The sequence below is a fragment of the Notechis scutatus genome, chromosome 4 (assembly GCF_049901735.1).
Source record: "Notechis scutatus isolate UNSWTSFEM ecotype Mainland chromosome 4, rNotScu1.2, whole genome shotgun sequence".
NCBI lineage: Eukaryota > Metazoa > Chordata > Lepidosauria > Squamata > Elapidae > Notechis > Notechis scutatus.
Genome location: NC_142012.1, coordinates 155,164,698 through 155,177,301, shown reverse-complemented (window position 1 = coordinate 155,177,301; position 12,604 = coordinate 155,164,698). Strand labels below are relative to the sequence as shown.

The window sequence follows — 12,604 nt, the reverse complement described above, 5'->3', positions numbered from 1 at the left end:
GTCCATAAATTCACCAGGAGCTCAACTCAAGGCAAAGTTTCTCAGTAACATGCTGTGTTCCTCTAAAACAGGGTTGTCAAACTCGTGTACTCAAGGCAGCATCATATTACATATCAGGACTTTTTTTCCCCTCACTAAACCAGTCATGGGCATGGGTAGCACGTGATGCATTCGGCCCTGCTCAAAAACATTTCTTCAACATCCCAGTTTAGTCTTCATCCCTGGAGTCTTCTGGTGGTCAGACATCCAAGAACTAACCAGTCATGTTCTGCTGGGTTGCTATAAATTGTACCATAATCTCAAATATCAGTCACTGCCACATTGCTGAGGAAGCATTTTGCCATCCTGACATTTCTGGAGGCCACCAGATTGGGGAGGCCTGTCCTAGACTATATAAAGAACATTGTGATTTAGTATTATTTCTAAGTGGGAAGAGTAGGATGGATTAAATCATGCTGCAGTGTGTGTGATGGATAACATTTTCAAGGATTCCCAACAGAAAAAAAAGGTTAACTTTTTTTGTCTTTATAAAAGTTTTACAAAGCAAACGTCTAATTTTGGTCTTATCTTTCTTTTCTGCTTGGCAATTAAAGAAACATGCAACAGAGAATTCACATGTGTGAACTCCCCCACCTAAAGTCCAAACAGGTACATTTAATGCATTATTCCAGGTTTTTTTCTCTCACCTTCTATTATACCATAAAGCTTTCCAAGTTTTTACTTGACAGTTCCATTCTTCTAAAACAAATAATCTAATCTGTATGCACCCATACTTGTATATACTCCATCATTAGATTCTGAATGATTCACAATAATTTAAAATCAATGCAGTTCTCCCACCCAAAACACCTGTATCATAAAACTTCCAGAAACTAGAGCAAATCCACCCCCCAGAGCAGCAATATAAGTTCGTTAGTTAGTAAAACAACTAATAAATTTTGTTTCCATATGTTTAGTGGAAAATAGCATTTTTTTCAACAAAGCAAAGTAGGGAAAATTAAAGGGAGGAGGTATTTCCTAGGAGCAGGTCAGCCACTAAGAAGCAGAGATGGTATTCAGCAGGTTCTGACCAGTTCTGGAGAACTGATCGTGGAAATTTTGAGTAGTTCAGAGAACCGGTAGCGGAAATTTTGAGTAGTTCGGAATACCACCTTTGACTGGCCCCTCCCCCATCTATTCTCTGCCTCCCGAGTCCCAGCTGATCAGCTGGGTCTTCGTTTGTTGCCCTGCACAGGAGAACGGAGCTGGAAAGCAGGTTAGTGGGATTGCGAGGGAATGGAGATTTTACAGTATTCTTCCCCTGCTATGCCCACCAAGCCACACCCTCCAAGCTACACCACACCCATCAAGCCACGCCCATAGAACTGGTAGTAAAAAAATTTGAATCCCACCACTGCTGAGAAGGTCTGACTATCACTCAGATGGAGAGAGAACCCAAATTTCCTATCATAGGGTGAGCAGATTCAAAGGAAGCTATGAATGATTCAGACCGAAGATCAGCTGAACTTTCTCTTTCCGGTATCGTCTGAAGTTTTCAAGTTACAATAGTCTTTTTTCATGGTAGAAAGACAGAACAAATCTAGTTTTGAGACGAAATAAGAAACAAACTCTCCTTTACTTCTTTAAAAACTTCAGACAATCTAAATGGTTCATAGCACAAATCCACCCAACCAAAGTCAAAGGAAAAGGTTGAAAAGGTATTATCCCAAAAGGTCACATTAGCTGAATGAAGTGCCTTTTTTTCTTTTTTGACAACCTGGCAACAATTTTGGGAATATATTCACTTTAGTAGAAGCATTGTGTGCCCTCTGCACTGTAAACAAAGATATTAGTAATTTCCTTAAAAGGTCAGACTCAAATGTATTATTTAAAACTAGGCATTTTCCTGGGTGAATTTATGAATATAGTAAGCTTCTAAGACTAACAGTTTTTCTAAAATACACACACACACACACACACACACACACACACACACCACAATGTTTGTTTATGGGGAATGCATAAAACACTATTATTCCTGCTTTAGTCTACCCACTATCTTCCTGCAACATTTCAATCCTTTTTTATTTAATAATAACTCTGAGTAATTAAAAAAAAATAAGAAGGACTTTTTAAACTCTGATCTTAAAAAAGAAACCATCTCCAAGTAAGGAAATGAAAACAAAGAAAGAAAGAAATAAAACTCTGGGAAATACCATTAGTTGTAGCAACATGTTTAATGTGTCATTCAAAAGTGTGCAACATGTTGCCTCTGAAAGAAGGATTCCTAATTTATTTCCTAAATTTTGACAAAATCTTCTCATTTCAAGATAGATAAAGAGAGAGAGAGAAATGAGATCCTTGAAAATGTTTCATTCACAATGTAATACAAATAATGCAATGATGCTTTACTCCATATTTTTTTTTCTGGAAGAACCTATTACTGGCTCAGGAATACAAACATTGGAGGTTCATACATTTTATTCCAAATACGAGAAATTTATCATATAGTATAACATCTATGTCAGAGTTAAGTAGCTCTTTCCTCAGGACAACCAGTTTACTAGACCAATCCAGTCATATACAGCCCAGGTTTTGGGAATATGATCTCTGACCATATAAGAATAGAACAGAACAGAACAAACAGAGTTGGAAGGGACCTCGCACATGTAAATGACTCAGACCTCAGTTTTAGTCACCACTATATCAAAAAATATTGAGGTTCTGGAAAGAGTGCAGAGAAGAGAAATAAAGATGATTAGAGGACTGGAGACTAAAACATATAAAGAACAGTTACAGGAACTGGGCATGGCTAGTCTATTGAAGAGAAGGACCAGGGGAGGCATGATAGCAGTGTTCTAATATTTGAGGGGCTGCCACAGAGAAGAGAGGTCCAACCTATTTTCGAAAGTACCTGAAGGCAAGACAAGTAGCAATGGTTGGAAACTAACCAAGGAGAGAACCTAGAACTAAGAGAAATTTCTTGACAGTAAAAATAATAAACCAGTGGAAGGGCTTTCTCCAGAAGTTGTAGATGCTCCATCACTGGATGCTTTTAAAAACAGACTGGACAGCTATTTGTGTGAAATAGTGTAGGGTCTCCTGCTTGAGCAGGGGATTGGACTAGAAGACCTCCAAGGTCCCTTCCATCTCTGTTATTCTGTTCTGTTATTCCTCTGCATATTGTTCATATGCCTTCTGTTTTTGACTATCTGTAATGAAGGAACATAACAAAAAGAAAAACAAAGGGACTACAGCATTAAAACATAGTAAAAATTATCTAATAGAGTCTTAATAAACAGTATTGTGATTTGTAATGTTTATCAGTATGCTCACACATCCTAAAGTTAAGTTATTGGCAAAGTGCACAGATAAGGAGGAATTAGCTGGAAAAATGAAAAACAACTCAAATAATTCCCTGTGCCAAACAAATCAAGCATAATATGTTGAACATTATGGCTTTCTTCATGCAATACATTTAGGCAATGGCTGTGTCCCCACAATATACTAAATAAAAAAATATCCAGTCATAATTAGTCTACATCAGGTGTCAAACTCAAGGCCTGGGGGGGGTGCTTAGATCTGGCCCACGGGGCTGCCCTGGAAATAGCGAAGGACTGGCCTGTGGTGCTTCTGCCAGCGTTTTCATTGGCAGAAGGTTGCAGGAGGCCGTCACAGCCAAAAATGGAGCTTGCGAGGGCCGTGGGCCAGAGGTGGTATTCAGCAGGTTCTGACCAGTTCTGGAGAACCAGTAGCGGAAATTTTGAGTAGTTCAGAGAACCGACAAATACCACCTATGACTGGAGATTTTACAATATCCTTCCCCTGTCACATCCACCAAGCCATGCCCACAGAACCAATAGTAAAACAAATTTGAATCCCACCACTGCCATGGGCAGCACTCCCAAGCTCCGTTTTCACTGGCAGGGGGTTGCAGGAGGCCATCGTAGCTGAAAATGGAGCTTGGGAGCCCATTTTCATTTGCAGAGCACCCGACACGAGTGACATCGAGCTAGTCCCCCAAGGTCAAACACAACCCTGATGTGGCCCTCAATGAAATCGAGTTTGACACCCCTGGTCTACATAATTCATTATGTTATATATTCTTCAAATACCTGAAGGCTGTATTTACAGAAAATAAATCTGCAACATGCCTTCTGTAATCCTATATAACAGCAGCCTTTACTGGCATATTCTAGTTGTATATTCAAATAATGTTTCATGAATAAGAACAACTGGACAGTGGAAACAAACGCATAAGCTTCCTTTTACCTAAATTTGGACAGCAATTTGGAAGAGATATTTTCATGTGGACTCCTGCAGTAAGCCCAAGTTGGATCTGAAGACCTGAAGATCCAACTCTATGATCTCATTCTGGAGCAGACATGCATTGATGGATCCGGAGCTTGACCTTTTCAAATAGTCTACATTTCTTTACCTCATATAGCAGCTTGGTGTAGCAGTAGCTTTTTGCTGTACTTTCCTTGGTGCTCTGTAGGATCTTGAACTAAAATATCTAGGCTAGGGTCCTTTATGTGATAAATATCTATTCCCTTCCTCCCCAAATAGGGAGTTATCCTGTGATACTTCACTGTTCCTTCATGTTACAAGACTTTGCAGCCTTTTGCAAAAATGTATATTACAATATTACCTTAAAACCATTTCCTGCTAGTGTTTAGCCCACAGCCAAAGCTGAATTTTCAGATGTAGACTCTCAAGAAAACTCCAATTCTAATTTAACCAGCAATCCACAGTTTTGGTATCAAGAACATCTTCTACAAATACCAAAGTTTACAAAATGTGCCAGTCCGAAGGAACATGCATCTAAGTTCTATAGCTTTGAAAAAGTGAAAGTGAGAATTATATGGTTTTACTTATCTAGCTTTCTATGCCCGTTTGACACATCTAAAAACCACCGTCAGCTACCAGAGCAAAAGACAGGCAAAATATTAATTAGACTTTGTGCAATAATTATTTGTAATTGTTAAATGACTTCTAAGATTCTTGTGGATTCAAATGCCTTTTTTTCCCACACTACAGGAATAAAGTTTGAAATTAAATCCTTTGAAATTAAATGGACAGTGACCTCTGTTGGCTTTTAAACTATAAATTCAACTCTAACCCCTCGACTGCTTTCAAAGCCTCAAAGCTATGATCTTCCCACCATCAGCAAAAAAACAGAACATGGTACTGTTTATCTGATACTGTTATCTGAGAAGCATATTTATTTTCCAGAAGAAGCAAACAACTTAATGAAATGACAGTCCATTCAGTTTAATTATAATATGTTATAAAAATGAAGTCTTGAAGTAATGTGCATGGAAGGGTATACTTTTCCATTAGTTTCATTTGAATGCTTCTGAGACACAGCATACGTCTTTCTTCAGTAGAAGAACAGATTTTGCTGTTCCACGCACTGTCATTTCTACCCATAATTATACAGCATCTTAAATGGAGACTGTTAATAAGGCCACTTCCTCCACAATGACTTCCAGGGAAAAAGAAGAAGAGAAGGACAAAAGGCAAATTTAGGATATTCTGGGCAGAGTTTCTGGGAGGGTCTGCAGAAACAGTGTTTTATTGCTACTGTTGCCATAGGAAACTCCATCAGTAGCTAATCATCCTCATTAAAACCCAGAAGAAATGTAAATGCAATAAATGAACAATGCGATACATGTTTTATTAACAAAAAAGTGCAATAATAAAGCAAGGGAAGGAAAGGAATAATGGTACTCCTCTTTCCTGAGGAAAAAAAAAGTAGGGCAAATTTTATTGACAATCCTATTTGACTGGCACAAGAATTCTGCAACCTTTCTACTATTATAAGAGTTTGATGAATTATAATAGCCCACTCCAATTTTATCGTTCGTGGTACACATTATCTCACCCATGCTTCTTTCAGATTAATGGCTCTCATGAAGACCTTGGAGATGATATTCAAATGCCGTGATTTGTCTGTACCTGAAAAGATCAGAATTATTGGGCACTCTACAAAAGCAAGAGTTGAAGTTTAAAGAAGCAGGATAGGAAGAGCATTGATGCTTTCAAATTTTTGAGGAACAAATGACCAGGCTCAAATTATCCAACTGTAGGTCCATTATGCAAAGACCCAATTCTCTGGAAAAGTCTCTAATGTTGGGAAACATGGAAGAAAAGAGAAAAAAAAGATAACTAATAACAAAGTGGATGGACTCAGTTACAAAGGCAATGACTGAACCATTGGGAAACATGAAAGAACAGACTAGAAATAGATTGTCATCAATGGTGGGATTCAAATGCTTTTACTACTGGTTCTGTGGGTGTGGCTTGGTGGGCATGGCTTGGTAGGCATGGCAGGGGAAGGATACTGCAAAATTCCATTCCCTCCCCACCCCACTAATCTGCTTTTCAGCTCCTGTGAAGGGCAACAAAAAAAGACCCAGCCAATCAGGGACTCAGGAGGCAGAGAATAGATGGGGGCGGGGCCAGTCAGAGGTGCTATTTGCTGGTTCTCTGAACTACTGAAAATTTCCACTACTGGTTCTCCAGAACTGGTCAGAACCTGCTGAATACCACCTCTGATTGCCATGGATGGCAAAAAAAATCTATCTATATTGTTACATTGGAATAAAAAATGACTGAATAGCATATAATCAATCAATTTTATGATTAAAAAACACCATGTGAGTTGATTTAGAGGTGGTTTATATAGAAGTTATAGGTCCACATCAGATCAAGTTAAAACACAAAATAATGGTTTTAAGGAAGAACTGAATACATTTGAATAACAAACATTTCATATATTTTACCTGTCCTTTATCAGATTATAAAAAATTATTTTAAGTCTACAAGAATTGTATTACAGCCATACTCTGGCAGTGCCTACTTGGACATAAGGAAATCAGCCCCAATAATTTTATTGGTGGAGTATCACTGTGGTCTATTTTGTAATAAGCCTTCATATTACAGATAAATAAAAATAAGAATACATACAACTATTCTACACAATTTTCAAGTGTATACATTCAAGTCAGTGTCAACAGAGTTGCAGAATTTATAATCCATTTAAATGTTCTTTTTTAAAAAAAATTCTACCATGGCTTTCTTTTAGGAGTTCAAGATGGCATACATAGTACTCCCTCCTACATAGTACTCCTGCATTTTCTCCTACAACAATCTTGTGAGATAGATTGAACTGAGGTAGAAGGACAAGCGTGATAGGCAAGATGTCTTCAAAATCTAAGGAAGCATGAGTACTGTTCTTTTAGTAGCTGAGAGCTAATCAAGAGTCTCCACAGGAGCGATTGTGGGTGGGACAAAGGGCTAAAAACATCAAGATGGCAGCTACAGCCATGCAATCAAATCTCCATGTGTCAGGGACAAAGAAAAAAAAATCAGGACCATACATTAAGCTCCAGTTAATATTTTTTGTTCAAGCCCATACACAAGAATCTAGTCAATTAATTGTCCATAATAAAATGGTGATAGACATGAGTCAACAGAATTCAAGGAGGCTGGATTCAGATCAAAAGCCTTGGTGGTGCAGTGGTTAGAGTGCATTACTTCAGGCTACTTTTGTTGACTGCCGGTTGCCTGCAATTTGGCAATTCAAATCTCACCAGGCTCCAAGTTGACTCAGCCTTCCATCCTTCTGAGGTGGGTAAAATAAGGATCCACTGTAAAGTGGTATATAAATCTAAGTGCTATTGCTATAGCTTGTTAGAAGGTCCTAGTGCATTTTATTTGCTTTATTTTCTGCCTTCCACTAGATGGGGAAAATCTTGAACCGTATGAACTCATTTAATTCATATATAACTTTATCAGACGTGCTTATTTGTGAAAATGCAACGCACTCAGATTGAGAGTGAAAGGTAGCACAGTAATCCTATGCTTATCAGGAACAAGGTGAAGCAAAGTTAACCAAGGATTTGAAAAGAACCTTGACATCTTTAATCAAAGGGTACTATTGAACCTGGAATTAATAGCCATTATTCCCGGAAGAATTCATGCTGACATTTAAATAAACAAATTATTCCTGACATTGTTCCCTGTCAAGATTTTTTTTTCATCACAATCATATTTTAATTTCATGCACCTCTAATTTTGCTATTGTTAATTTTACTCCTTTAATTCTAATTTTCATCTATGTTCCACTCACTCTGTGAAAATGCCCCAGAGTTTAGAGATACATCCATGTTTAATGAATATTTTATATTTGCACAGGTTTTCTCTCTCTATGGAGAAGAAAAATAATCCCATCCCATCCATTTCACTGGCCTTTGGATATAATTTAAACTTAGATTGCATTTGGTACATTTGTTTTTTAAGAACCAGTTCACAGATTCAAGAGAAGTGAATAGGTTTCTTTCCCCATATTTTCAGGCTACAGGTGAGAATTATATAGATGAAATTATAGATCATAATTAACACTTCAAATAAATACATATTTCTAAATTTGTTCAGAAGCAAATTGCATGAAGTGTATTGGGACTTGATTCCAAATTTGGGTGAAATTTGCTGAAATGTGTATTTTTCACTCTCCATCCATTTTTCTTTAACCAATAGTCAGTAGGGAAGAAGCCATATAAATTATGGATGACATTAATGGGATTCTGTCCTCTGTGTGGTCTAAATATGAATCCTTTAGTCCCAAAGACCTTTTTAGTTAGATTCAGACTGGGATATGGAACAGAGATGGTATGATCATGTTCTTGGATGATTTGTAGTGGGAGCAGGGTGGTACAGTGAATCCATTCTTGCTCTTGTTCACCTCTCAATGGCTTTCAATACCATCAATCATGCTATCCTTCTGGGCTGCTTCCAGGAGATAGGAGTGGTGGTTGTGCTGTCTTTTTTCCCAATTGATGTTGATGGGGAGGAGAGATCCATCCCACAGCTCTACTTTGTGGGGGTGCTACAGGGTTCTGCACTCCCTCCCCTCCTGTTTAACATCTACATGAAGCCTCTGGTGAGGTGATTTGATGGTTTAGAGTGAGTTATCACCAGTATGCTGATGATAACCAGCATTACATCTCCACCTTAAGCTATCTGAGTAATACCTTGGACATGTTGTCCCACTGCTCTGGGGATCTGGATGGGTTGCAACAGGCTTCTGTTCTTTACATGAAGTTCTCTTGAAGAGCCTTTGGAAGCTACAACAGCTGCAGAATATACAGTAGCTCCAGCTTTGCTTCCTTGGCATCCAAGAGAACACGGCGGCTCAGCATTTTAAGATGCTGAGCTTGTCAGCTGGAACTACTGCTGGAAAGCTGACAGCCCAGGTTTGATACTGTGCACTTCACAATGGGGTGAGTTCCCATCCTCGCTCCAGCTCCTGCCCCCCTAGCAGTTTAAAAGCATGCAAATGCAAGTAGATAAATAGGTACCATTTTGGTGGGAAGATAACAGAGTTCCAAGTACCTTTGGCATATAGTCATATTGGCCACATGACCAGGGAAAATGTCTTCAGACAACACTGGCTTCCTTAGCCAAGAAACAGAGATGAACACTGCACCCTAGAGTCAGACACAACTGGAGAAGAAGCTTTACCTTTGCTTGGCATCTAAAATTAATCAACTTGAGATAACTGTTCCTGAAAATCTGCCTGAGGATCGTCAGCCCAAGATCAGCCAGGGATCAAATCCCCCAAAGTAAGCATTATATTAGAGAAAAAGCATAAGTGAAGCCAGGAATAAAAATCTGGTGAAAAAACAATGTATATGAGCCATGCAAAAATACAAATCTGCAGAAACAGACTAACCACTGGAATCCAATTTTGTTTTGTTTTAGGTAGATCAGCTTGAATCCAACTAGAAAAAGTAGAAACTGGATTTGGTTACCAAGACAACCTTTCTAGCATAGCGACAACCACACAAAACTGGGAAGGCTTCTCACAGCTGAAAAGTATAGTCCACATGTTGGAATTCTTCCCATGTTTATGTCATTTCGTGCCAAATACAAAGTGTATTTTGTTCAGTTCCACATAATCCAGGGGCAGCTACTTGCTTCAGAGAGTGCATTTAACAAGGGTCTTCACAAAAGAGCTTTCTCTTGACCTTCTAGAGAAGTGGGTCAGCACAGGTGGTAGGTCAAAGCAAACCTTGTTTCAAAGGGTTACTTGGACTTTCTGCTATTTGACTCACTTTAACAAATACTGTTTCTCATCAGAGCTTTGTCTACATACTTCGGGGGGTGGTGGTGGTAGGGAAACATTTGAGGGCTCATAAAAACTTCCCCAATTTTTTTTTAAAAGACTGTGATCTTTCAGCTTGTACTAGAAGAGGAAAAATAGTACTACGAACTGCATATGCACACTATTTCTCCCCTTTCACAAGGCACTTTATAGCCTCAAATCCTGCCACTTGATGACCCAGACACACACACAGATCTGGTATCATTATGATTTTTTTAAATTCACTGTATATGGCTTAAAAGCCACTGTGAGTGGCTAAAATATTTTAAAACAGCAAAGAGATACAAATATTTTACTTTATTTGTCATATTTAATAATAACCAACATATCCCAAATAATATAAAAAAAGCACAGTCCACAGTCAAAATTCACATTGCATGATAACAAGATGGATCACCCAATACTCAAAGCTGAATACTCAAAGGAAGAATCAGACTTTTGGAGCACACTGAGGTGCACCTATGGTATAATTATCCAAACTGCTGCATTCTGGACTAGCTGATGTTTCCAAATGATCTTTTATAGCCGCCCTATGTAGAATATGTTACACTAACCAACATGATATAGCTATCCTTAGTAAGGTGGGTAACATGAAATGGCCGAGCAAATACAAATGTACTTTTCAAATACACAGCTATTTGAAGTTACAACTGCCAAAACATCTTAGGGAGATATTTACATGAGCAAGATTTGAACAGCTTGACAAGTACGGGAGATTCCATTCTATACCCTACAATGGACGTCTATGCATTTGCGGAGCAGCAGAGGTAGAAGATCTAGCTCACATCCTATTTGATTGTTGCCTGTACAAAAGGGTGAAAGACAGGTACCTTGGTCTATATACCAAATAAATGACCCAATGGGATCCCCATATCAAAACCATTTACCTTATGTGTGGCCAGAATCTGAAAATAACTTTTAACACAGCACAGTACTTAAGCAAAATGGTTTGGTTGAGATCGGGACTGATTGAAGCAGATTGTAGGGGTGACACCGAAATATAATTTTATCATATTTTATCTATATCTTACATTATTGTATTTTATTCTGTTTTCATCTTATTCCATTTCATTCCATTTATTGCATTTTATTCCAATTTCATTTTAAATTGTATTTTATCCAATTCCATTTTAAATTGGTTTTATCAAATTTCAGTAAGAATTTGTTTCTGGAACTCTGCATTTTGATATGGCCCAAGGGCTAATCAATCAATCAATGAATAAATAAACCAACATTAATGTTCAACAAGTGACCACCTAACTTTAACTCTAACCCTAACTCTAACCTTAACCTCTCAATCCATAGACAACTGAGTTAAAATAAATTTGTGCAAGCTTAAAAGTCAGTCACGACTAGTGGGGTAAACCTGCAGGGAAACCTTTGCCTATCTCCTAGTCACCAGTGTAACCCATTCCTTGATCAGGAACCTTAGGTTTAAATACTTTTCTGATTCTGCATCACTTCTGAGAGGCCAATGAGGCCTCCTCAGAAATAACAATGGAAAATGGCGCAGTGGTCAGAGTGCAGTACTGCAGGCTACTGCTGCTGACTGCCTGTAATTTGCCAGTTCAAATCTTACCAGGCTCAAGGTTGACTCAGCCTTTCATGCTTCTGAGGTCGGTAAAATTGTTGGGGACAAACATGCTGACTCTGTAAACTGCTTAGAGAAGGCTGTAAAGTACTGTGAAGTGGTATATAAGTCTAAGTACTATTGCTATTTCCAGAAACAAGTGATTCTAAAAACCAGTGTTGACCTCTTATATATAAACAGAAATTTTATGATAACATTAGACAATTTTAGCATTTGAAACCTTTTCCACAGATGTTCAAGAAAAGACCACTGAACAAAATGGACTTTGTGGGGTTCTATCCAATAAGACTTGTGGGATAATAAGGGGTAAGAACATCCCTGGAAAAACCTCTCTCCACTGGACCTGGTCCCTGGTGCCCGAAAAGTTGGAGGCCATTGATCTTAAAGATAAAATATTTGCAAGAAAAAATATGTTGAGGGTATATGTATGGGGGGAAGGATGGGTAATCACACCTGTTGAAAGATATACAACATTTGTAATGATTTGCTGAAATAGAAACCCTTCAGGAGAAAAGACACTCAAAGGCATGGAAGTTGAGGTGAAATGAAATAATGCCACTGCTTCTTGTTTTTGGAAACAGACTATGAAAAAGACCAAGTGCTGATTATATCTTCCACCAACTTCTCTTTTCCAAGCAGTGGAGAAGGAACTACTTTCCAGGTTCATAATCAACTGAACTTAGATGGGGGTAATTCCTGAACTAAGATGCCACCACATAGCAGCAGGGGTGGGCTTCAAAAATTTTAGCAAGGGGTTCTCTGCCCAGGGACTGGGCAGAGGCCATGGTGGGCATAGCCTAGTTGGCCTCCTGTACCATGACACAGGGGGGTTGCCCTCCCCAGGTTCCTGAGGCTTTCCTTGA

At 38.5% G+C, this 12,604-nt stretch overlaps 1 protein-coding gene across 15 annotated transcripts in view; it reads right to left on the bottom strand.

Annotated features, from left to right (window-relative positions):
* Positions 1 to 12,604, bottom strand: part of NAALADL2 (N-acetylated alpha-linked acidic dipeptidase like 2) — a 625,547-nt gene that overhangs the window by 484,467 nt on the left and 128,476 nt on the right. For 3 of the 15 annotated variants that reach the window (XM_087965355.1, XM_087965354.1, XM_087965357.1), the window contains one exon: positions 5,867 to 5,940. The exons of the other annotated variants lie outside the window; for them this stretch is intronic. The gene's annotated coding sequence lies outside the window, so the exon portion shown is untranslated. The remainder of the gene's footprint in view (positions 1 to 5,866; positions 5,941 to 12,604) is intronic. 15 annotated transcript variants of the gene reach the window in all.